Genomic DNA, 23134 nt, shown 5'->3' with positions numbered 1-23134 from the left:
AGAGAAAAAATGCTAAAAGGAGAAGTAGATGTCTTTTTTTTTTTTTTCCCCTAGCCTGGCTCAAATGCACTCTAAGGCAAAGACATGCAGGGATCTCCATATTTGGAGTGGGTGAGAATAAAAGGAAGAAAGGGAGAACATAGAGAGAAAATTAAAGCATAACTTTGGTTAATATTTCAAAATCCAAATAAACAACCTAATCGTACACCTAAAGGGGCTAGAAAAAGAGAAACAAAACCTGAACCCAGCAAAAGGGAAATAACAAAATATCTAGGAATAAATTTAACCCAAGATGTGAAAAGCATGTACTCTGCAAAATATAAAACACTGATGAAAGAAATCAAGGTGATGCAAAGAAATGGAAAGACATTCCATGTTCATTGGTTGGAAAAACAAATATTATTAAAATGTCTATACTATCAAAAGCAATTTGATACACATTTAATCTACACATTTAATACTATCTCTATCAAAATACCAATAGCATTTTTCACAGAAGTAGAACAATCTTAAAATTTATATTGAACCACAAAAGACATTTAATAGCAAAGCAATCCTGAAAAGTAAAAACAAAACTGGAGGCATCACAATTCCAGACTTCAAATTATATTACAAAGCAGAAGCAATTAAAACGGTATGGTACCGGCACAAAAACAGACACGTAGATCAGTGGAATAGAAGAGAAAACCCAGAAACAAACCCACACTATATGGTCAATTGATCTTCAACAAAGGAGAAATGTATGTAAAATGAGAAAAAGACAGTTTCTTCAAAAATGGTGCTGGGAAAACTGGACAGCAACATGCAAAAGAATGAAATTGGACCCTTTCTTTCACCATACCCAAAAACAAACTCAAAAAGAATTAAAGACCTAAATGTGAGACCTGGGACCATAAAAATCCTAGAAGAGAAGGTGGGCAGTGGGGCGCCTGGGTGGCTCAGTCGTTAAGCATCTACCTTCGGCTCAGGTCATGATCCCAGGGTCCTGGGATCGAGCCCCACATCGGGCTCCCTGCTCAGCGGGAGGCTTGCTTCTCCCTCTCCCACTCCCCCTGCTTGTGTTCCTGCTCTCACTAACTCTCTCTCTCTGTCAAATAAATAAATAAATAAATAAAATCTTAAAAAAAAAAAAAAGAAGGCAGGCAGTAACCTCTTTGACATCAATGGTAGCAATATTTTTCTCTGTATGTCTCCTGAGGCTAGGGAAATAAAAGCAGAAATAAACTATTAGAACTTCATCAAAATAAAAAGTTTCTGCACAGTGAAAGAAATAACAAAACTAAATGGAAAACTACTGAATGGGAGAAGATATTTGCAAATGACATATCCAATCAAGGGTTAGTATATCTAAAATATCTAAAGAAGGGATAAAACTCAATGCCCAAAAAACAAATAACCCAATTTAAAAATTGGCAGAAGACATGAATGGACATTTCTCCAAAAAAGACATACAGATGGCCAACAGACACATTGAAAGAAGCTCAACATCACTCATCATCAGGGAAATGCAAATCAAAACCACAATAAGATATCACCTCACACCTGTCAGAATAGTTTATATCAAAAACATAAGAAACAACAAGTGCTGTTCTGGAGGATGTGGAGAAAAAGGAACCCTCTTGCACTGTTGGTGGAAATGCAAACTGGTGCAGCCACTATGGAAGACAGTTCCTCAAAAAATTAAAAATAGAACTACCTTATGATCCAGTAATCACACTACTGGGTATTTACCCAAAATATACAAAAACACTAAACCGGAGGGATATATGCACCCCTATGATTATAGCCGCATTATCTATAATAGACAGACTATGGAAGCAACCCAAGTGTCCATCAACAGATGAATGGATAAGGAAGATGTGGTATAATTCAATATGTACATATATGCATATATATAAGGCAATATTATTCAGCCATAAAAAGGAATGAAATCTTGCCATTTGCAATAATATAAAGCTAAAGAGTAAAATGCTAAACAAAATAAGTCAGTCAGAGAAAGACAAATACTATATGATCTCACTCATATGTGGAAATTAAGAAACAAATGAGCAAAGGGGAGAGAGAGAGAGAGAAACGAAGAAACAGACTCTTAACTCTATAGAATAAACTGATGGTCACCAGAGGAGAGATGGGCGGGGGGATGAGTGAAATAGGTGATGGGAATTAAGGAGGGCACATGTCGTGATGAGCACTGGGTGATATGCTGTCATATATTACCTGAAAGTAATATAACACTGTATGTTAGCTATACTGGAATTAAAACTTGTTTCAAAATTAGTTTCAGAACCAGAGTGTCTGATATTACTACGATCAGTCTGGTTTCTGTCTCCTAGAAATGTTGAGAGCAAATTCTAATGACGAGGGCTGAGGGCTGAGGACTGAGGAATAAATGAATGATATCAATAGCCTTACACCATGAGGCAAGATAAGAGGCAACACAACAGGTTTAACAAGGAGGCCCCAGGACTGGCAAGTCGGCTTCATAGGGACTTAGCCAAGTAAGATTTGCTCTCTACGGAGACCAATTGGACTTCATAAGGAAGTCTGGTGCCAGTAGTTTGAAGAAGCAAGTTTTTAAGTCAGGAAAGTAGCTCCTATTAGGATAAAAAAATGAGGAATTTGTAACATGTAGAACTTTAAGAATTTGGTTAAAATATATGAAGGTAGTAAAAAAAAAGTCTGTGTTGTGATCTAGGACACAAGCTCTGCCCCTTAATAAAAATATTCCCTATTCGATGTAAATGAGTCAGAGTAAGAAAGCCACAGAAGTTGGCATTCCTCATGCCAGGGCAGAGAATTCAGATGTGCTGGAGGTGAAGTTGGGGTGGAAAAGCAGAGATGAGGGAGAGGCTAATTAAAGGGAAACTATTTTTCTACTCACAGCGCTTTTGACACCAAATGTGTTTTCCACCTCAAAAAATTCCCCAACTCTCTGTAAACACAGACTGGGTATTCCACAATTTAATTCATCTTGACAGTACCTAGAGTTAGCACAGACTCCACGTATTAAGGGCTCAGTCCCACAAACCTGCCTCCTACTTCAAACAATTCCTAGTAGTGGGTCCCCAGGTTACCCACACTTTTGTCCAACTTGGCTACAAACTGTGTGTTCCCAAGACCCCCTCCTCTTTGACAATTTGCTCACAAAATGATTCAGAAACTCAGGGCAACATTACTTGTGTTTAAATGGTTTGTTATGAAGGACAGACAACCAGATGAAGAGGTATGTTGGGTGAGGTCCAGAAGGGTGCCAAACACAAGAGCTTCTGTTCCTGTGGAGCTGGAATGCAGAAACTTTCCCAGTACATGGATGTGTTCACCAGTCTGGAAGCTCTCTGAACCCGGTCATTTAGGGATTCTTACAGAGACTTCATCATGTAGGTATGACGGATTGTTAACTAAATCTCCCACTTCTCTACCCTCCTCAAAGGATTGGTGGGTGTGGGGGAGTGAGGCTGAAAATTATAAATTTCTAATCATGGTTTGGTCCTTCTGACGACCAGCCCCCATCCAGGAGCCCACCAAGAGTCACTTCATTAGAACAAAAGATACTCCTATCATCCAGGAAATTCCAAGGGATTTAGGAGTGCTGTGTCAGGAATTGAATCAGGGCCAGAGACCAAATATTAGAACAAAAGAGGCTCCTAGCACCCCTATCATGCAGGAAATTACAAAACTGGGGGCATAGATCAAATACAGATCTCTCTTATTATGCCACAGTGCTATGCTTATACCGTGTTTGTTTGAATCAGAAAGCAAATGCTCATTGTTTTTAATAGGTTCATTTACACTCAGAAATGTGGTCTTCCGTGCCTAGCACACTGCCTGAAACAGTGGCCACTTACTAAATACCTGGTGATTAAATCCATTAAACCCAGGATTTTAATGTGGGTATACCTAATAGAGGAGCCACGGTTCATTGATAGTTTTTTTGCTGTTGTTTTTGGTTTTGGGTTTTTTAGTAGATTAAAACAACATACATTTATTTTCTCACAGTTTCTGTGGGTCAGAGTCCAGGCATGCTTAGCTGGGTTCTTGGCTGTGAGTGTCATAAGGTGACAGACGAGGTATGAGTGGGCTGCATTCTTCACAGGTGCTAAGGGTCTTCTTCCAAGCTCAGGTGGCTGTAGGCAGAACTCAGTTCCTCGCAGTTGTAGGAAGGAGGTCCTTGCTTTCTTGTTCTTGACAGTTGGCTTCCCCTCTCATCTAGAGGCTGCCTGTGGGCCCTCCCATAACACGGTAATTTATTTCCTCAAGGCTCTCAGGATAATTTTTCTTCAAGGCTGTTGTCTGATTACGTCATGCTTGCTTAGGATAATCACTCTTTTGATTAACTCAAAATCAACTAATTTGGGACCTTCATTACATCTACAAAATCCTTTCGCCGTTGTCATATTCTCCTCATGGCATTTTAAAATTTCAGCCTGGACCGAGGAAAAATCAATTGTCCAAAGTTCCTCTGTGATGTCAACTTGTAGAGAATAATACATTATTACTATCCTTTCTAATCTTTTCTCTAAATTGAGATGTCACAAATATAAAACATTTGCAAATTTTAATCATATGACCAGGTATCATAGAATCATTGAATATTAGAGAATAAGTAGAAAAATACATTAGCCCAATTCCTCCCATCTGCAAATATAATTTGTTCTCCATTGTCCAAATATTTTTTTCAAAAGTATAAGCATTCAGTATTAAATGGAAAAATTTACAAATGCTTGAAAATAGAGATTAATTGAGCCTTATTGATATTATCACAGAAACTCAAAAGCAGGTCAACTAAACAATTTTATTCATATCACAACCTCTTTTTTCAGATCTGAAGAGAACATGATAAATGTCGCATCATTCAGGTCACAGACACTCAGTTTTTTTTTTATTTTTCTTTTTTGCAAATGCTACTTGAATGACCATTTTGATCTCTGAAAATGCAAGGTTAGCTCTTTTCTTGATTTTATTTTTATTTTTTGAAGTGTTTATATACTAGATAGAATATATTTCCTGGAAACACTTTTCAACCATTCTTAAGGTGGGTGCTTCATTTTTCTATGGGGGGAGGAGTGATTTATATTGGTTTTAATACTGTCTTTAAATTTTTATATGCTCAACCTGCAAAGAATGAACTTTCAGCAAATAAAAGTATGTCAGTGGGGGAACTCGCAGTGATTGTTCTCTGCTGGAAGGACTAAATAAATGTAGAGTTCCAAGTAGGCTTAGGCAATGAACTATAAAATACTAAGAGAATGTGAGAGAGAAATAATCTATCTTCCATGCCAACTGATTGTGTTGCCAGTGCCATACTCTGGAAATAACAATAACATTACCCTTTTCTCTCTCTGCCTCTCTAGCAGCTGAGAGTCGGAGCCCTCTGTACCGAAACCTACTGACAAATCAGGGCACTGCTCACTGTTAGTAACAGGATGAGGCATGTAACCTAAGAGCCTGGCCACTGCTGGTTAGCGCTTTCAACATGAGGGGTGCCTTATGACTTGTAAGACCGGCCTCACAGGTTTGTTACCGAGAATCTAACAGACAGACTATTCACAGAAGTGTTTTGTGAACAATAATTTATTTAAATGTTAATTATGTATAATATTGTCTTAGAAAGTGTACAAACATATATGTGTATATGTGTATATACACATGTGCATACACACATAAGAATCTAAATCAATATATACTTACATATGCATACACACATAATAAGGATCTAAATCAATTCCTTCCCTTCACAGCAAAATCATTTTTAAAAACTCTTGCCTGATAATAATTTAGTGAACTTGTATAGTGTCTTTCTTTTTATGTACTCTGAAAATTTTTATAGTAAAATTAAATTAAAAATGTAACACTCCAGAAACTGAACTAAGGTCTTTAATAGGTTAATGCCTCATTTATTTCTCAAAATAACCATGAGACACAGGTATCATTATCTTAATTAACAAATGAGAAAATTAAATGTCAGAGGCTTTTATTAAATTTTCAATAATCATAGTCTTGATTTAGACATGAGAAGAGAATCACCACATGAAGGATATACACCTTTGGACTTACGATAGTCAAAACCACAGCTGATGGTTGAGATAAGTGTTAAGAATTTAATCAATACATGGGTGTTATTATCCTCATCAGTAGATGAGCAAATTGAAGGTTAAGAGTTTTAATAATTTGTCCAAGTTGAAGATGAAAGCCAAGATTCAAATCCAGATAGTCTTCAACTAAAACTTGTAGTATTTCCAGTCATTTATTTATTCAAAATATTTCTAGAGAACCCTCTCAGATAAAGAATTTCTGAGCAAAATTGCCATAGTCGCTAGTATTGTGGAGTTTACAGCTGAGTGGGAGAAAGAGAAATTTATCTAGTAATCAGACAAGAAAATGTAACTGACATCATTCAAGTCTCTGCAAAATATCTCCCTAGAGAACAACCCCCATCTCCACTAATGGTGTGTGCTCCTCCCCGCTGACAGTCTCTAGCACGCTACCCTATTAGAATTTCTTCATAGCACTTAGTTGTTTGTTGATTGTGTTTATGTACTGCATATATCCCAAAGAATAGAAGCTCCTGATATCTAGTTGACTGTTGTTCCCTAGTGCCTGGAATCCTGCCTGCCTCTTTTAAAATTTGGTTATTCATTAAATGCTTACTAAAAAAAAGAGAAGAAGAAAGAAAGGATCCTGAAGTACAGTACTAGGAGAATATATTTTACCTGATAGGAGAAATCAGAAATATTTGAGAAGTTATACTTAAATTGCAAATCTGAAGAATGAATGAGGTTTTAAAGGAGTGAGTGAGTGTGTGTGTGTGTGTGTGTGTGTGTGGTGGGGCAGGGGGCAGCAGGGAGTTTCAAGTAGAGGTGGGTAGAGTATGCAAAGGCCTGTGGTAGGACAGGACATTCCAAATATAAGACAGGAAAGAAGGCCAAGGGGGCAACTTATATGCAGCATGTGACAGGAGAAGTAAGTTGGGCCAAGAGCCTTGCAGAAATTTTGACTTTGAAGAGCAGTGAAGAGCCACTAAAGTATTTTAGCCAAAAAGGAAGTATAATGATGTGTGCATGTGATGAGAAAAAAAGAGAGACAGAGTGGATGCAGAGATCCCAGTTTGGAGTCTCTGCAATAGTCTAGAAATTAGGTTGAAGAAGTTGGATGACCTTTAATGATAAGAAAAGTTGTTGAGATCATGAGCTCCTTAGAAAACTACGCCGAGCCTGTGGTAGAGGGGAGATAAAGGGCAGAAAGGGTGAGGGTGGAAGGGTTGGCTACAGGTACCCAGCCTGTGCTGTAGAATGGACAGTGATGTCATTTCTTAGAGGGGGCATGGCCGAGGAGCAGGGCGGGGATGGCATGTACCTCTACCTCCCCTTTACATCAGGCATCTCCTCAGTCTTGAAAGGTTTGGTAGAGGATAGACATTATTTATGTTTAAAAGCCTGAGGGTTTTCAGAAATGAAGGGCAGAGCCCAGAACAGAAACCAGGCATCCTGATTTTATCCTCTCTGCCCATGAACCACCATATTGCTTATTTAAAATAACGGCTGTGTTTTGAACTAGAAAAGGTTATATCCATATGACTATAAATCTTGAACTAATTTCTGAATATTTTTATGTTATTAAGTAAATTCCTACATAGATCTCAAGGTCCAGATTATATTTTTAACTAAATTAATCCTAAAGATGAAAAGATATATACCCTCATGAGATTTTTTTTCTTTTCATTTCACTTTTTTTTAAAGGTTTTACTTATTTATTTGAGACAGAGAGAACACGAGCAGGGGGCAGGGGCAGAGGGAGAGGGAGAATCAGACTCCCCACTGAGCAGGGAGCCCGACGTGGGGCTCAATCCCAGGACCCTGGGATCATGACCTGAGCCGAAGGCAGACGCTTAAGCGACTGAGCCACCCAGGTGCCCCTTTTCTTTTCATTTTAGAATCAAGAATACTATCCCTCCCAAAATATAATTAGATATTTTCATTTCAATACACCTATCTGAACATTCCCAAGAATTTCAAAGACTGAAGGAAAACCGGAAATGGGTAAATATTGGAATAAGAACATCTAGTACCTAAAATGTGAAAGTACAATTGGATCTCACTATATAATATGAAAAGGATTACAGAACCCACAGCACAAAGGAGGTCTGTGTCTTTCCTTTTGATGTGCCTGTGTAGTGAGACTGCAATTAGTGATAATAGGAGTTGCATGTGTAGCTCAAAGGGACTTGACGCAGGTTTGCAGCAGGGTACAAAATGGTACAAGTAAAACCCAGTTCTCATTACCAACATTTAATTTTACTGTCTCCTTTAGATAGCATAACTTTTCCATTATCAGAATTCCTCCAACCCATTACATCTCCAATGCAATTATAAATGCAGTATACATTCATTGAAGCTGATAAAAAAAAATCAAATGCAGAAAATTGATTTGAAGTGAAGGGGTTGGAAATCAAATGGAGGTCAAGTTGTATATGAAATGTTACCTACACTCCTATTCTTATGGTTCCAAAGAATACATGCTTACCCTTAAAGACAAATACTCTGCTCTGATACAGAAGCATCTTTTTTTTTAGGTTCTGATTTTAATATGCTAGATTTTTCTCAGGCAATAAGCAATCCCTTAAATTTTGTAAACTGGCATTCATTCATCCGTTTTATAATAGTTTCTCCAGCATGTTCCTAGAATTAACTTACTTTTAACACTCTTGCTTAGCTCTGTGTAGAACTTGCATGCATACAAACGTGCATTGCACACATTTGAAGATTTGTAGCCATTTAAATTGGTATGCATATCATATGTGCATATAATAGATGTATAAATATGTTACTAAACCAGATGGTTCTCCATACTGAGCATTTATTTATATACACACAATATCAGAGTACACAAATAAAGCTTTTTAGTTATAAGCAAATTTGCTAAGCATATCACAGTATTTATGTATTTCTCTTCCTTAAAAAGTGTTTGATCATTTAACATTTTATGTTAAATTTCCTTCATTGATTCCATTTCTATTCTCTTCTGCATCTTAATTCCTATTTTTCTGTAACGGAATAAAGTAATAAATTTATTTTCATCATCTATACAATTTTTCTGTTCACTATATAATACACAATAAGCTTTATTTCATATTAAAAATTTTCCTGAGACCATCATGGTGAAAATGGGCATTAACTTGAACATTGCATCTCCTCTATTCCCTCTAACTTATTAAGAAGTGACTTGCTTAAATATTCAAAGTAGTGCCACAGATTTACTCACAGCACAGTTTACACTTAAGGGCAAAAACATAGTCCCTTTTTTTTTGTGTACTAACAGTCTGAACTTAAAAGCCCTGACTCTCTGGGTGGGAGGGGGAAAATTTGCCCAACTGTTTTTAAATTTAATTTGAGCAAATATTTAATAGTCCCTTTACATAATGCTTACTCTCTTTAGATAAAAATTCTCATGTTTTCAGTCACTCAGTGGACCTCCGCCCACCCAAGACAGCACTTCGTTGAAAGAGAAAATGGTGCTCAGACCTGCTGTGGTTTCCGGACTCTGCTCTGCTTCCGTGTCCCCAGTGCTGTGTAACCTGTTGCTGAATGCTTTTGTCAGTGGTCATGAAGATCGGCTCCTATCCTCTTCTCAGTCCTTATTCCCAAACAGCAGCCAGCTAAAAATCCTTACCTTTTCGCTGAGTAAGGTTATAGAAAGCGGAGATCCTGAAAGTAGAAGCTGCGTGAAAACTGAGAAGTTGGAAACTCTGAACTGTCGCTACCAAATCTGCAAAAACCCGCCTTCATCTGCCCCTGGCTTTTTTTTCTTACTGTTTTTTGGGGGCAGCATATATTAGAATCAACTGGAGGGCTTGCTAAACCCTTGATTTCTGGGTCCCACCATAGAATTTCTGATTCAGTTGGTCTTGAATGGGGCCTGATATAATTTGCAGGGCTGAAATTCCCAAGTGATGCTAATGCTGCTGGTCTAGGGACCTCACTTTGAGAACCACAGCAATAAGGAAGTTTGGCTTTGTATCAACTTTGTATCCCATCCTTTTCCATCTTCTTAGAGCTCTTGCTTCATCAATTATTCCTTCTATTTCTTTATTCTTCCATCTCTTCCTCACTGAAGAATCCTTTTGATCACCATAGAGGTGTGGTCTACTCTTCCTGTCAAAAACAAAACAAAACAAAATGCACTCATAGCTATAAGTAGTTTTGATGGGTCCAAGATGCATCTCTGGCTACCGTAGGATCTATAAAAAGCTAGACTTCTTGGAGGAGTTTTCTACTTAACGCTTTAGCTACTTCATTACTTTGTCATTGTTGTAGCTTTCTGCAATCTGCGTTCTGCTTTCCCTACTTCTACTATAGCGTTACTGATGGTCTGGTTGATCTAAGTAAATGTTACACTTTTTTTTGGATTTTATTTCTTTATTTGAGAAAGAGAGATAGTGAGAGAGAGAGCGTGAGCAGGGGGCGGAGAGGGGGAAGCAGGCTCCCTGCTGAGCAGAGAACCCAACATGGGGCTCTATCCCAGGACCCTGGGTTCATGGCCTGAGCTAAAGGCAGATGCTTAACAACTGAGCCAGCCAGGTGCCCCAAATGTTATACTTCTATGGCTCTAATTTAGTTATTTTTGATTTACAGTTTTGGCTAGGAGAGTAGTTCCAGAAGCTTCACTTGACTTTCCACACTAAGACAAGACTCAGGCAGGGGAAACAATATAGAGGCTATGCTGATTACCAAATATGTTCATTTCAAGTGTACAATTGGGGAATGGGGACATTATTGGGTGGGTTCGTGAACTGAGTGGACCATGGTAAAATAGATGTTGGCCAAGATTCCATTTAATACCTTGTTCTATATGCCCCTTCTTCAACACTGGGCTCATCATGACACTTTAGTTCCCTGGTGTTCTATGTCACTAGGGATCTCATGTCCAATGACCTAGAAATACTTAGGTATTCTCTTTTCCTCAATGAATACTTACTCTGAGATAGAAATTAGCATGTTAGAAGTTTAGTAGAGAATGCTAGACTTAACATCTGTGGAAGGGCAGATAAATGAAGCAAGATTGAGTAGAGGGAGAGGTTGACTTCAGCTAATCCTACGTGGAGCTCTGAGGGTAGTCCCTTCAAGTTGCCCATATTATGGTGAAGAGACAGGGCTTTATATTCCTCCTTCAACCATTCATTGGATGATGGCCTTCCTCAGGAAAGGGATTTGACCTTGGACAAGGCAGCTTTGCAGCTCAAGGTAATTTCCTGGTAGGGCTGAGAACTGAGAATTGCCATCCCCCCCGACCCCTGGGAGCTGAAGAAAATTTTCATCCCTGAAGACAGATCTGTGTGGCACATCACAATAGGCCCTGAATCTTCTATTATCCAACTGTGGGGAAATGACAGTGCTAGAAATATATAAGTCACTCAAAATCATAAACAGAGAATATATAAAGTTACCTTCAAAATACTGGCTCAGAACTGTTCACTACCCATGGGCTTTTGTTCTTCTAATAACTGTTTTGTTTTTTACTTTTAAAATTGCGGTAAAATATATATAACATAAAACTTACCCTTTTGGGGCGCCTGGGTGGCTCAGTTGGTTAAGCGACTGCCTTCAGCTCAGGTCATGATCTCAGGGTCCTGGGATCGAGCCCCGCATCGGGCTCCCTGCTCCGCAGGAAGCCTGCTTCTCCCTCTGACCCTCCCCCTGCTTGTGTTCCCTCTCTCGCTGTCTCTCTCTCTGTGTCAATTAAATAAATAAATAAAATCTTTAAAAAAAAAAAACTTACCCTTTTAACCATTTTAAGTGTATAATTCAGTGGGATTAAGTACATTCACAATGTTGTATAACTTCTACCACTCAACATTTCCAAAACTTTTTTACTGCCCCAAATAGAACTTTTGTGCCCATTAAATAATAATTCCCCATTCCCTCTTCCCCAACCTATGGAAACCACCATTTTATTTTCTGTCCCTATGAATTTGCCTCCTCTAGGTACCTCATATAAGTGGAATCATACAATATTTGTTCTTTTGTATCTGGCTTATTTCACTTGGCCCAATGTTTTCAAGGTTCACCCATATTATAGCATGTGTCAGAATTTTATTCCTTTTAAAGGCTGAAATATTTATATATTATAAACATATTTAATATATTTATATATTATATTATATAGTATACATTTTATATAAAGCATATATAAAATATGTATAATATATAAAATATTATAATACATACCATATAATATTCTATATAATATATTTTTATTATTTATAATAATTATTATTATATAATATAATGTACATTATATTTATTATATATCAATGTTATAATAAATATTCTCTTTATATATATTTACCTATTCATCTGTTGGTGGACATTTGGGCTGTTTCCACATTTTGACTATTGTAAATAATGTTGCTATCAACATTAGTGTACAGATATCTGTTTGAATCTCTGTTTTTTATTCCTTTGGTTATATAGCCAGAGATGGAATTGCTAAACTAATAGCTATATTTTAACAATATATAATATTTGTTTTATTGAAAATGCCTACTGTTGAGATGTCTTTTTGTATACAAAATCATATTCATTTAATAAATTTGCTTTTATTTATTGTATATATGTCAATCTACTAAGTATTTTATATCTATTACATCTTAGATAATTGCTGATAGTTATTACAAATTAATATTTGTTTGATATTTACAATGATTATCTCGTTGAATCCATACAGTAACCCCTGAAGAAAAAGTGTATATGTATTTTTATGCTAAATTTATTAAATGGAAAAACTGGGGCTCAGACAGGTTAATAACTTCCCTAAGGTCATACAGCTCTACAGGAGCACAACCAGGCTTGGCAACTAGAATTATTTGCCTCAAAGATCACGCTCTGAATTACTACCCTTTTTTATATTTAGCAAACTAACTGACCTCTGACTTTATATTTAGGAGCTTTTAAAAAGGTAAATACTCCTTTAGTATTTACCTTTAAAATTTTACTTAACTACTTTAAAGTGTGAAATTTCCTAAGGGGAATTTTGTGTTGTTTTCATCATAGCATATTCATATATCTGATAAAATATCTGTCAAGTAAATAATTTTAGTATAAATATTTTGGTAGTCATAACAGCAGCTTTTTCCTATTTGTCCTCTAATTCCATGAGAAAACATGGAACATAGGACTAGCCTAAGATATATATATATGTATATATATATATATATATATATATATGAGTTTCTTTAATGACATTTTCTTGTTATGTTATTTGTCCCTTTTTTTTTTTTCAGCCATTATATGTCTACCTGACTGTGGTTTGGCTATTTGAAAACTAAAATAAAGATAGGTTAGATATAGCTGAAATTCTCCAAGAATTCATCAAAATATTGAAACTATAAGTAACATATTTTACAATAATTTAATGGTATTATCAAGTGTATACAATACAAATGGAAATACTTCTATTCATCGCTTCATTTGAAATTGGTAAACAAATGTGGTTTATATGTCAATACTTCTCACTCCTTTATGATTTGAAACAATATTTACCAAAATAAATTTTTTTTAAACTTTGTCTCTTCAGATGTTTGGTCAAAAAAGTTTGGAGGATCCTCCACAATTGTTTCCTAGAGAATGACACCATACATCAGTCTACAGATTACTGTGAACAGTCCTGCAGTGAATAAATGTGATTAATGTATTCACTCAAAAATTTTAAAACTCTGATTTAGAAATTACACTTTATATCTGGAAAGCTCTTAACCGCTGTGGAGTTTAACCTGGCGATTGACAGTAAAACAGAAAGTGAAAAAATGTGTTTGGATTTCATACTGGTATATATAAATATTTGCTTGAATATATTGCCATCTGCACTAAACTTCAGTATGAGGAATATTAAGTCACTGGCAAGATTTCATTCAGTTGACAGTATTTCTAAATTTACTCCTTTGATTGTTATATGTCAAGTACATTAAACAAATGAAGGACCTGGTGCTAAAAATAAGTTACAGATCATTGAGTTCAAGATTAAATATATTGGGTAATTCAGGAACAATGGAATTTGTGTACTAGGATAAAAATTTAAGAAATTTGCCCCATTATATAAATTGAAATATCTGTGTTTTTATATTCTTATGAGAAAACAGGTACAATTTAAACCAGTAATATTTTTACTTGAATAACTGATTTAGTGCCTGAAATTTATTTTTTAAATGAACTGGGTTTATTCATATACTATACTAGTGTATTGTGGGATAGGCTTTATAAGAAAAGAAGGGATTGTATGAAATAATGTCAAGGTCAGATGAAAAAAGGACTTGATCATAAAGTTTTTCAGGCAATGTGTTATAACTTGCTACTGAAAAGAAAAGATATACTAAACATTATTTAGGTTGTTTCTATGTGCTTTTAATATAAAAAACGTGTCAGAAGCTCATTTTCACTTAAAAGGTAAGAAATGGTTGCATTAGATATGATAAACTTTTACGATCTGATATAATTTTTTAGGCACCCGGAATCCCCTGCACTGCCTTCTCTTTTACCTTAATACCCAAAGACTAAACTTCACTGGGAATTGCCTTGTATCTCTCAGTTCTATTAAGAACAAATAAAGGTCATATTTAGGTAACAATATTTTGAAAATCCACTTAATATCCATGCCAGTGATGGAGTGCTACCTATTCTTGAATTCTATTCCACAACTAATGACGAGATGAAAATCAAAATTTGTTTTTATGTGGATATTAGATGTCTTTTAGACAGTAATTACTTCCAGGTGCTATCACTGAGGCTTTAGTGAGCTAAAGATTCTCTTGAACGATATCCTCACACAACTTACACGCTCTCCTCTACACTTTAAATGGCCTGAATTATTCCAGGAAGGTTGTTGGGACCTTTGTGGGACATCTAATTACAACTTAAATGGAATCTGAACAAATCGATAAGAAATGGGGAGGCAGATGGAGAAGAAAGAATAATCTTTACTACTATATTTATTACTTTACTACAAGTTGGAGAATATATTCAACATAAGGGCTGAATGAGCTCCCTAACTAAACCCCAAATTTGAACAGACTTAAGCACCTGGTTCTGGATAAGACTTATGGGTTAGAAGTACTGAGGAAAATCTGTGCTATCTACAGACACCCATCTCCCAAAGGAAAAAAGGGCTAGGCTAATTTAAGCAGTTCATTTAAGCTGCTCAATTTGGTTTTCTCAAATTGACCAATCAGGTGACTCTCACTCTTCCCTTTGGGACAGAATGAATTCAGTTTTCTCAGTGTGGAAAGAGACAGGAAGAGTATGGATGAAGTATTCTCCCCTAACAAAGTCATTTGAATGATATTCCTGGAGGCAACTCTGATGTCACTGGACATACATCAACTCTTGAATCAAGAGAACCTGGTGAGCTTTTGGTTCTAACCATTGAGAGGCTGTTTTATCTTCAAGAAACAAATTGAGGGTTGCAGAAGGGAGGGGGGTGGGGGATGGGGTAACGGGGTGATGGGCATTAAGGAGGGCACAGGCTGTTATACACAACTAATGAATCATTGAGCACTACATCAAAAACTAATGATGTACTATATGTTGGCTAATTGAACTTAATAATAAAAAAGACTATCCAACCTCCAGTTTTCTCATTTGTACATACCTAACTTTTAAGGTTATTTTAAAGCTTAAAACAAATAATGCATGTGAAAGTATGAAACTGGGAAAATATAAAATATTATTTTTTTAAAAGCTTAGATTAATCAAGAGTTCTTAAGCAGTGTGCTAAGCACTGGAGATGTAAAGATGAAGAAGATACCGTCTCTGCCATTGAGTCTCAGGTAAGAAACAAAAACATAAACACATCATTTAAGGGAAAAAGGTGGGAACGAGAAATAGCCTGAGTATTTATGGATGCATTGAAGTCTCATTCATTAAAAGCTCATGGGAATATTTAAGTTACAAGTTTTAATATAGATCACATGAATCCATGGAATAAAGAGCAGTTAAGTTTATGCCCTTGGTTTTCTTTCTAAACTTTCTTTGGAGCGCCTGGGTGGCTCAGATGGTAAAGCGTCTGCCTTCGGCTCAGGTCATGATCCCAGGGTCCTGGGATCGAGTCTCGCATTGGGCTCCCTTCTCCTTGGGAGCCTGCTTCTCCCTCTGCTTCTCTCTCTCTCTCCCCCTCTCTCTTTCTCTCTCCCTCTGTCTCTCATGAATAAATAAATAAAATCTTTAAAAAAAATAAACTTACTTTGTTCCTCTGACATTTATAGGAACATAAATTCCATGAAGTCAAACACTACTATCTAGGTCATGTCATATGGTGGTAACACTAGATTTATCAACATCAGGCTGTATCTTGTGGAAAACTAGGGAGCATGTCACAAGATCAGCAAGCTTATAGAATAGGATTGTCATTTAGATAAAAGCCAAAGCTAAGAGATTGTTCTCAGTACAATCAGAGGTTCAAAAATGCGGAAGGAAAAATCTGTGCAGTAGTACAGGGTCAAAGCCAAATAGGGATTAAAAATCACACACACACACACACACACACACACACACACACACACACACACACACAAGTACAGGAACTATAGATTTACACAGAAGAAGGTTAATTTCTTCAACTGAGATAGTCTAATCCTAAACAGAGAGCTGTCTTATGCAGGCAGCTGAAAGTACTCTACAGCCTACTTTTTTCAAAATTCTTTTATTTTTAAAAAGTGTGATAAAATATGTCTAACATGAAGTTTAGCACCTTAACCATTCTAAGGAGTATAATTTCGTGACATTAAGTACATTCGTGACATTTTTAGAACTTCATTATCCAAACAGGAAGTCTGTACCCATTAAGTGGTAAGTCCCTGTTCTTCCCTTCCTTCAGCCCCTGGTTACTGCTATTCTACTTTGTCTCTATGAATTTATCTATTCTAAATACCTAGCATAGTGGAATCATAATTTTTGTGCTTGGCTTATTTCACTTGTAGTAGTTTTGATGTTTATCCACCTTGTAGCAGGGATCATTGCTTTTTAAGCTTGAATAATATTCCATTGTATGTGTATACCACTTTAAAAAAAAACAATTCATCTGTTGACAGACATTTTGGTTGTTTCCACCTTTTGGTTATTGTGAATAATGCTGCTATGAACACTGGAATATAAATATCTGTTGAGTCCTTGATTTCATTCTTTTGGGTGTGCACTCAGTAGTGGACAGCAACTCTGTTTAATTTGGGGGGGAAGTCACCATACCGTTTTCCACCATAGCTGCACCACTCTACATTCCCATCAGGAATGCATGAGTGCTCCAATTTCCCCACATCCTCACTCACACTTGTTATTTTCTCTTTCTGTTTGTCTGTTCCTTTAATAGGTATAGCCATCTAATGGATGGGAGGTGGTAGCTCATTATGGTTTTGATTTGCATTTCCCTAATGACTGACATTGCTGCAAAGCATCTTTTCACAGGCTTATTGGCCATTTGTATATGTGCCTTGGAGAAATGTCTATTCAAACTCCTCGCCTTTTTTGTTGTTGAGTTATAGGAGTTCTTTCTATATTCTGAATATCCATCCCTTATCAGTTATATGATTTGCAAATATTTTCCCTCATTTTATGGATTCTCTTCTCACTCTCTTCATAGTGGCCTTTGATGCACAAATGTTTTAATTTTGTTGAAGTCCACTTGATCTATTCATTCTGTTGTTGCCTGTGCTTTTGGTGTCATATCCAAGAAATCATTTTCAGCCTACTTTTTAAAGCAAGAAAACAATAAACAGAAACTAGAATAATGCCCAATTAGCTTTTGCAATATTATTTATTATTTTTATCTTTCACTTTACCAAGTAAAATAAGAAAAAAATGAGATGGAGAAAAATCACTGAGTCTTAGCTAAATATATTTTTGTTATTGCATATACAATTGTTATTAAAACTATAAAAATCACTAATAATTTGCCTAAAATTGTCATTGTACTATCCCAAATAAAAAAGACAAACTCTTTTTTCCCACTGTGAACTTAAAAAATAATATTTTTATGATATTCATGAAATGCTGTAGTGCCTGGTTTGTTTGTAGCAATGCATGAAAAAAGACTGATTTTATTACCGATGGGGAAAATTGGCAAATATCTTGTCTTTCTTTTCAAGTCTCGGCGTAATTTACAGGTTAATTGTGCATCACAAACACAAAGTATTTAGATGGGAGAGTTGCTTTCTTTATATTGCTATTGATCTAAATCCACATGAAGAAAAAAGGCATTAATTTGAGGGTAAAGAGGTGTCGGAAATGATTTACAGATTTCATGGGGTGTCAGGAAATGGACGTCACTATCTAGTAGCTTTTGTGAATACTAAGGATAAAATTCTGAGAGAACTAGGCTACAAAATAATCATTTCACAGAAGCGAATATTGACATAAAACCAGTATGTCTTGTTCTTAAATAAATAGTAGAGATGAATCATGGAGATTATTCAGTATCACTGCTGAGTATGATGGTCTAGCCAAAGCTGTCTTCCAAGAGTGTTAAAGCCTCCTTTTCTGCTCTAAAAAGAGCTCTAAATTCCTGAAGGAAGAATCTGAAATAAGCTGGACTCACCCTCATAAACAATGCAAAAGTTACCCATCTGTTACAGCTGAATGACCTTCATATTTACATACCCGAAAGTACCTGCTTGGAAAGCCATCTGGAAAGTGTTACATTGTTCTTGTTTGCCAGAATTTGTATTAAGAGGGTTAGAAGCCACCAATAAAAAAGTAAATTAGTTCAAATAGGAGATGCGGGGGAAAATATGGATTCATATGTTGTTTTTTAAGATTTTTTATTTATTTGACCCAGAGAGACACAGCGAGAGAGGGAACACAAGCAGGGGGAGTGGGAGAGGGAGAAGCAGGCTTCCCACTGAGCAGGGAGGAGCCCAATGCCGGGCTTGATCCCAGGACCCTGGGATCATGACCTGAGCCGAAGGCAGACAGACGCTTAACGACTGAGCCACCCAGGTGCCCCTGGATTCATATGTTCTTACCAACAAAATTAGAGCACATAACAAGAATTGATGTTTCAACAAGAAAGAAAATTTTGGTTTTACTGTTAGTCATCATAGCAGAGGTAAATACCTGATACAACAATAGACACAGGTAATAATGTTGAAATGTGGGACTTGGATGGCAGGAGAAGCAGAGGCATCTTTTATATATTTTTAAAAACCATCAGTTTCAGGGTGCCTGGCTGGCTCAGTTGGAAAAACATATGACTTTTGATCTCGGGGTCATGAGTTTGAGACCCATGTTGAGTGTAGAGATTACTAAAAAATAATAATAATAACAATAATAAACTTAAAAAATCAATTTCAGTTTATATACATAGTTGAATAGCACAAAAGAAAATATTTTGTGGAGTTCCCTCTTTGATACTTGAATGTATGTGATCTCAGTAAAGAAAGCTAGATTAAAACCAAATACATAGGAATCTTTATTATTTCTTTCTGCAACTTTACTGAGAGTTGCTCCTTAGATGAAGAGCAAACTATTACCCTCAATATTTTATTTCTCCAAAAATATTTTCCTCATTCTCAATCAACTAATAGGAGTGCAGGTCAACCCATTCTGGCATATTGCTGTCTTCTTCAGATATATCCAAGAATTCACCGAGTAATATGTACATTTTTCTTGAAAGCACCAACTACCAGGCATTTTTCTTTTATAGTGTTTTTAACTGAGAGAATATTTTTCCAGGCACCTCGGCATGGTTGTGGATTTTATTTTATTCAAAATGACATCTAGTCCCAGTCATAATCTGAATTGCAGCAGGGCGGAGCAGGAGATGGATGATATATGAGGATGGTGATTATTCATAACTGTTATGCTAAGAAATAGAATAAAGAAATACTTCTTCCACTACTCAAAAAAAATTATACTTTGTTAACTGAAAATGGTTTCATATTTAGAAGGTGTTTCCTCTATATAAATATGATTTTCTGGTGGCTCATCAAATTTCAGTTTCTATAGTATTTCTGAAATTCAGGTAGATACCAGAGTACTAGCTTTAGACTCTCAAAAACAAAAGAAAACAAAAAGGCAACAAATCGATATAAAGGAAATAAAATAATAGCTTCAATAAAAATAACTTAATATTTAAAGAAAGAAATTAAAATTCTCTATGAGATATCCTTACATATGATACAAAAATATAAAAATCACTGTCATAGACCACACACAGCAAAGTTCAGTGCAGTTAAGTACAACACTTGACATTTTGTTCCATTTTTCTGGCCTGTGTTATCCCTAGGCCTGGAAAATAGCACCAATATTAACTTTATATGTGATCCAAGCAATATTCTGACTATCTCAGCGGTTAAGCTAAACCAAGGGGCTTATCAAAGTGTTGGAACAAATTACTTTAACGTTGCCATTATCTGAAGGAGCAGGACAAGTGTTAATCTCTACTGCACTGATGACTAATACTCAGCTGCACAGGCACCAAATAACTGCACAATAATGTGAAAGGCACATTTGTTCTGGAAGGGTTCGCATTTATTTAGTAGAGGGTAGAGGGTTTTGTTGCTGACCAGGTTGAGGTCACAGAGTAAGATTAGGCATCTGGAAGGAATGCACATCTTGTTTTCATTATCAAAAGGGTATATATATATATTAAAAAAAGGGTATGAAAAAACAAGCTTTAAAAAGACATGAAGACCTGCAAACAGACAGCTCACTTGACTTCAACCCTTACTACCTACATGTTTTCCTTTACCCATTCATTCTCAAAACAAAATTTTTTTACTATTTTAGGAAGTGTCATCATGCTTTACTCAGTTACAATCTTTTTGTCTTTACCTTCTGGCCAGAGGGTGGCTGAGCCAGTGTGAGTTAAGGGTTTCTTTCCTGAGCCTTTGGAAGTCATCCAAATTGGTTTGTCAGCTGCCAGTTTGTGGCCCTTTATCTAATAATGTGGTGGTCACAGCTGATTCTCATGTCACATGTGAAATCTATGATAAGCTGGAAAATCATTTAGTGTCTTGGGGAACAGATTAAATTTTCAAAGGCATTCATCATTGCCTTGACATTGACTTACATTTAAGTGTTTAGCATGATATATTGTTTATCAGTTAAAAATAAAAATTGACAATGCTGGTGCTCTTTTGGTAAAGTTCTTTGGTGCATACTTATGATGGTTCTTACCATCATAAAACTACTCTATGAAGTAGTTTTAAAAGATATTTATTAATGGTCTCGATCCCCCTGGTAATCTACATCAGAAAAAATGTGCTTTATAAAGGAAATGTCTGTATGTATTAGACAGAGACACTTTTAGGATTAGCACTGCAAAAAAGAAAATTATTTCTTTCAAAAGGCCAATTAGTAGTCTGGGGTTTAAAAAAATGTTTTATTCCTCATTCAGTGTTGAATATATTATTCCTATCAGCCTTGCAAAGATAGTCTCTTGGAAGTTTTATTTTTGGTATTTGGTATTTGTAGACAAAATAAATTTCTTTATATACCAATATGGATGTCATTATTTTGAAAATATGTTTTACTATAAAGATAAAAATATCATCAGAAAATATAGTATGTCAAAACAAAATGTATCTACTATCAAGTGTTCATTTTTTCAATTGAACATTATTTTGAATATCTACCAAATTCCAGACACTGCTCTAGGTGTTGGAATTTATAATCACTGAAGAATAAAAAGAAAAAAAAAAGCTCAAGTCCCTTCCCTCATAATGAGACAACAATAAGAAAGATAAATAAAATAAGTAATATGTTAGATAGTGATAAATGATCAGAAAAAGCAGAGGGAACAGAGTAAGGAAAGTACATGTGTGTAGGTAAGGATCTCAGGGGCTAGTGGTGATTCAAACAAGATGTATAGAACCTCACTGTAAAGGTGGAATTTGAGTAAAGACCTGGAGGAGGTGAGGGCACAAGGCTTGTGATTTCTAGAGGAGAAGCCTTCCAAACAGAGGGACACTCCAAGTACAAACGCCCTGAGGCAGGACTGCACCTGGCATCAGCAGGGTAGAACAGAGTGAGCTAGGAGAGCCCGGGCAGATGAGGTCAGAGAAGTTAGAGGGGCCAGATCTGTGGCAGACCTCATTCATCATCAGGAAACCATTGAAGGTTCTTGAGCAGAGCAGGAATATTACTTCACCTACATTTAACACAATTGTCCTATATGCTTTGGTGTGAGTAAACTGCCACAGAGAAGGGAAACCAGTTAGATTATTGTAATAATTAATTTTTTTTAGGATATAAGATTTACACACATAAATTTAATAGAAAACAATGCAAAGAAGGATACAATCATGCTGCTACATAATCATCCTTTAATCATCTTTAATGGATGTCCCAGCACTACCAAAGTTGTTTCATACTTTTTTTTCCCCTAAGCCTACAACTTCTATTATACTTCAATCTATAGCAACCGGGGGCGGGGGGAAGTCTCCAACTTCACAAAAAAGGTTCTTTCATTCATTATTTTAATAAAAATGTGTAGACCATCAATATGTTCCAGGCATAAATATAGTCACTAAAGATGTGAGGATGAATAACAAGCAGTCTTTTTTTTTTTTAAATTCTTACAGTCTCATGAGCAAAACAGAAGTGCAAAAAGATACCTGTGATACAGTTAAGAAGCACAATGCCAGAGGGATGTCCAGGGCATTTCTGAAGCACAGAGCAGAGAGAGTAAGGGTACATATTTTGTCTTGGAAATCAGGAAGAAGTTTCTGAGTATTGTTCCAAGTAGAGCACTCTCCTCAAATTCTGATCCTCACACTCTTAGATATAAATAAAGCCATATACCTAGGAAATATTTTTCAGAGGTTTGAGAGCACTGAATTTTCTCTTAGATACCCAACCCTCATCTTACAGTTTTAAACATATGAACCACTTCAAAATGTCTAATCATGTATATTCAATTTCAGTTTTTTCTTCTTACTCTCATGTCCTTAGTACCACTTGTAAAACGGAAATTTTTCACTGAAATCTGTTACATCCATCCATCCATCAATTTATCTCTGGAAATCATCCAGATTTATTACTTTACTGCTTCCTCGTGATGTGATAGCCACAGCTGATTCTTATGCCACTTATGAAAATCTATGAGAGACTAGAATATCATGAATGTATTGGAGGAAAAGAAATGACAGTTGCAA

The sequence above is a fragment of the Eumetopias jubatus genome, unplaced genomic scaffold (assembly GCF_037043125.1).
Source record: "Eumetopias jubatus isolate StellerSeaLion01/CBP00866 unplaced genomic scaffold, mEumJub1_p1.0 scaffold_2, whole genome shotgun sequence".
NCBI lineage: Eukaryota > Metazoa > Chordata > Mammalia > Carnivora > Otariidae > Eumetopias > Eumetopias jubatus.
This window is presented reverse-complemented; position numbering follows the sequence as displayed.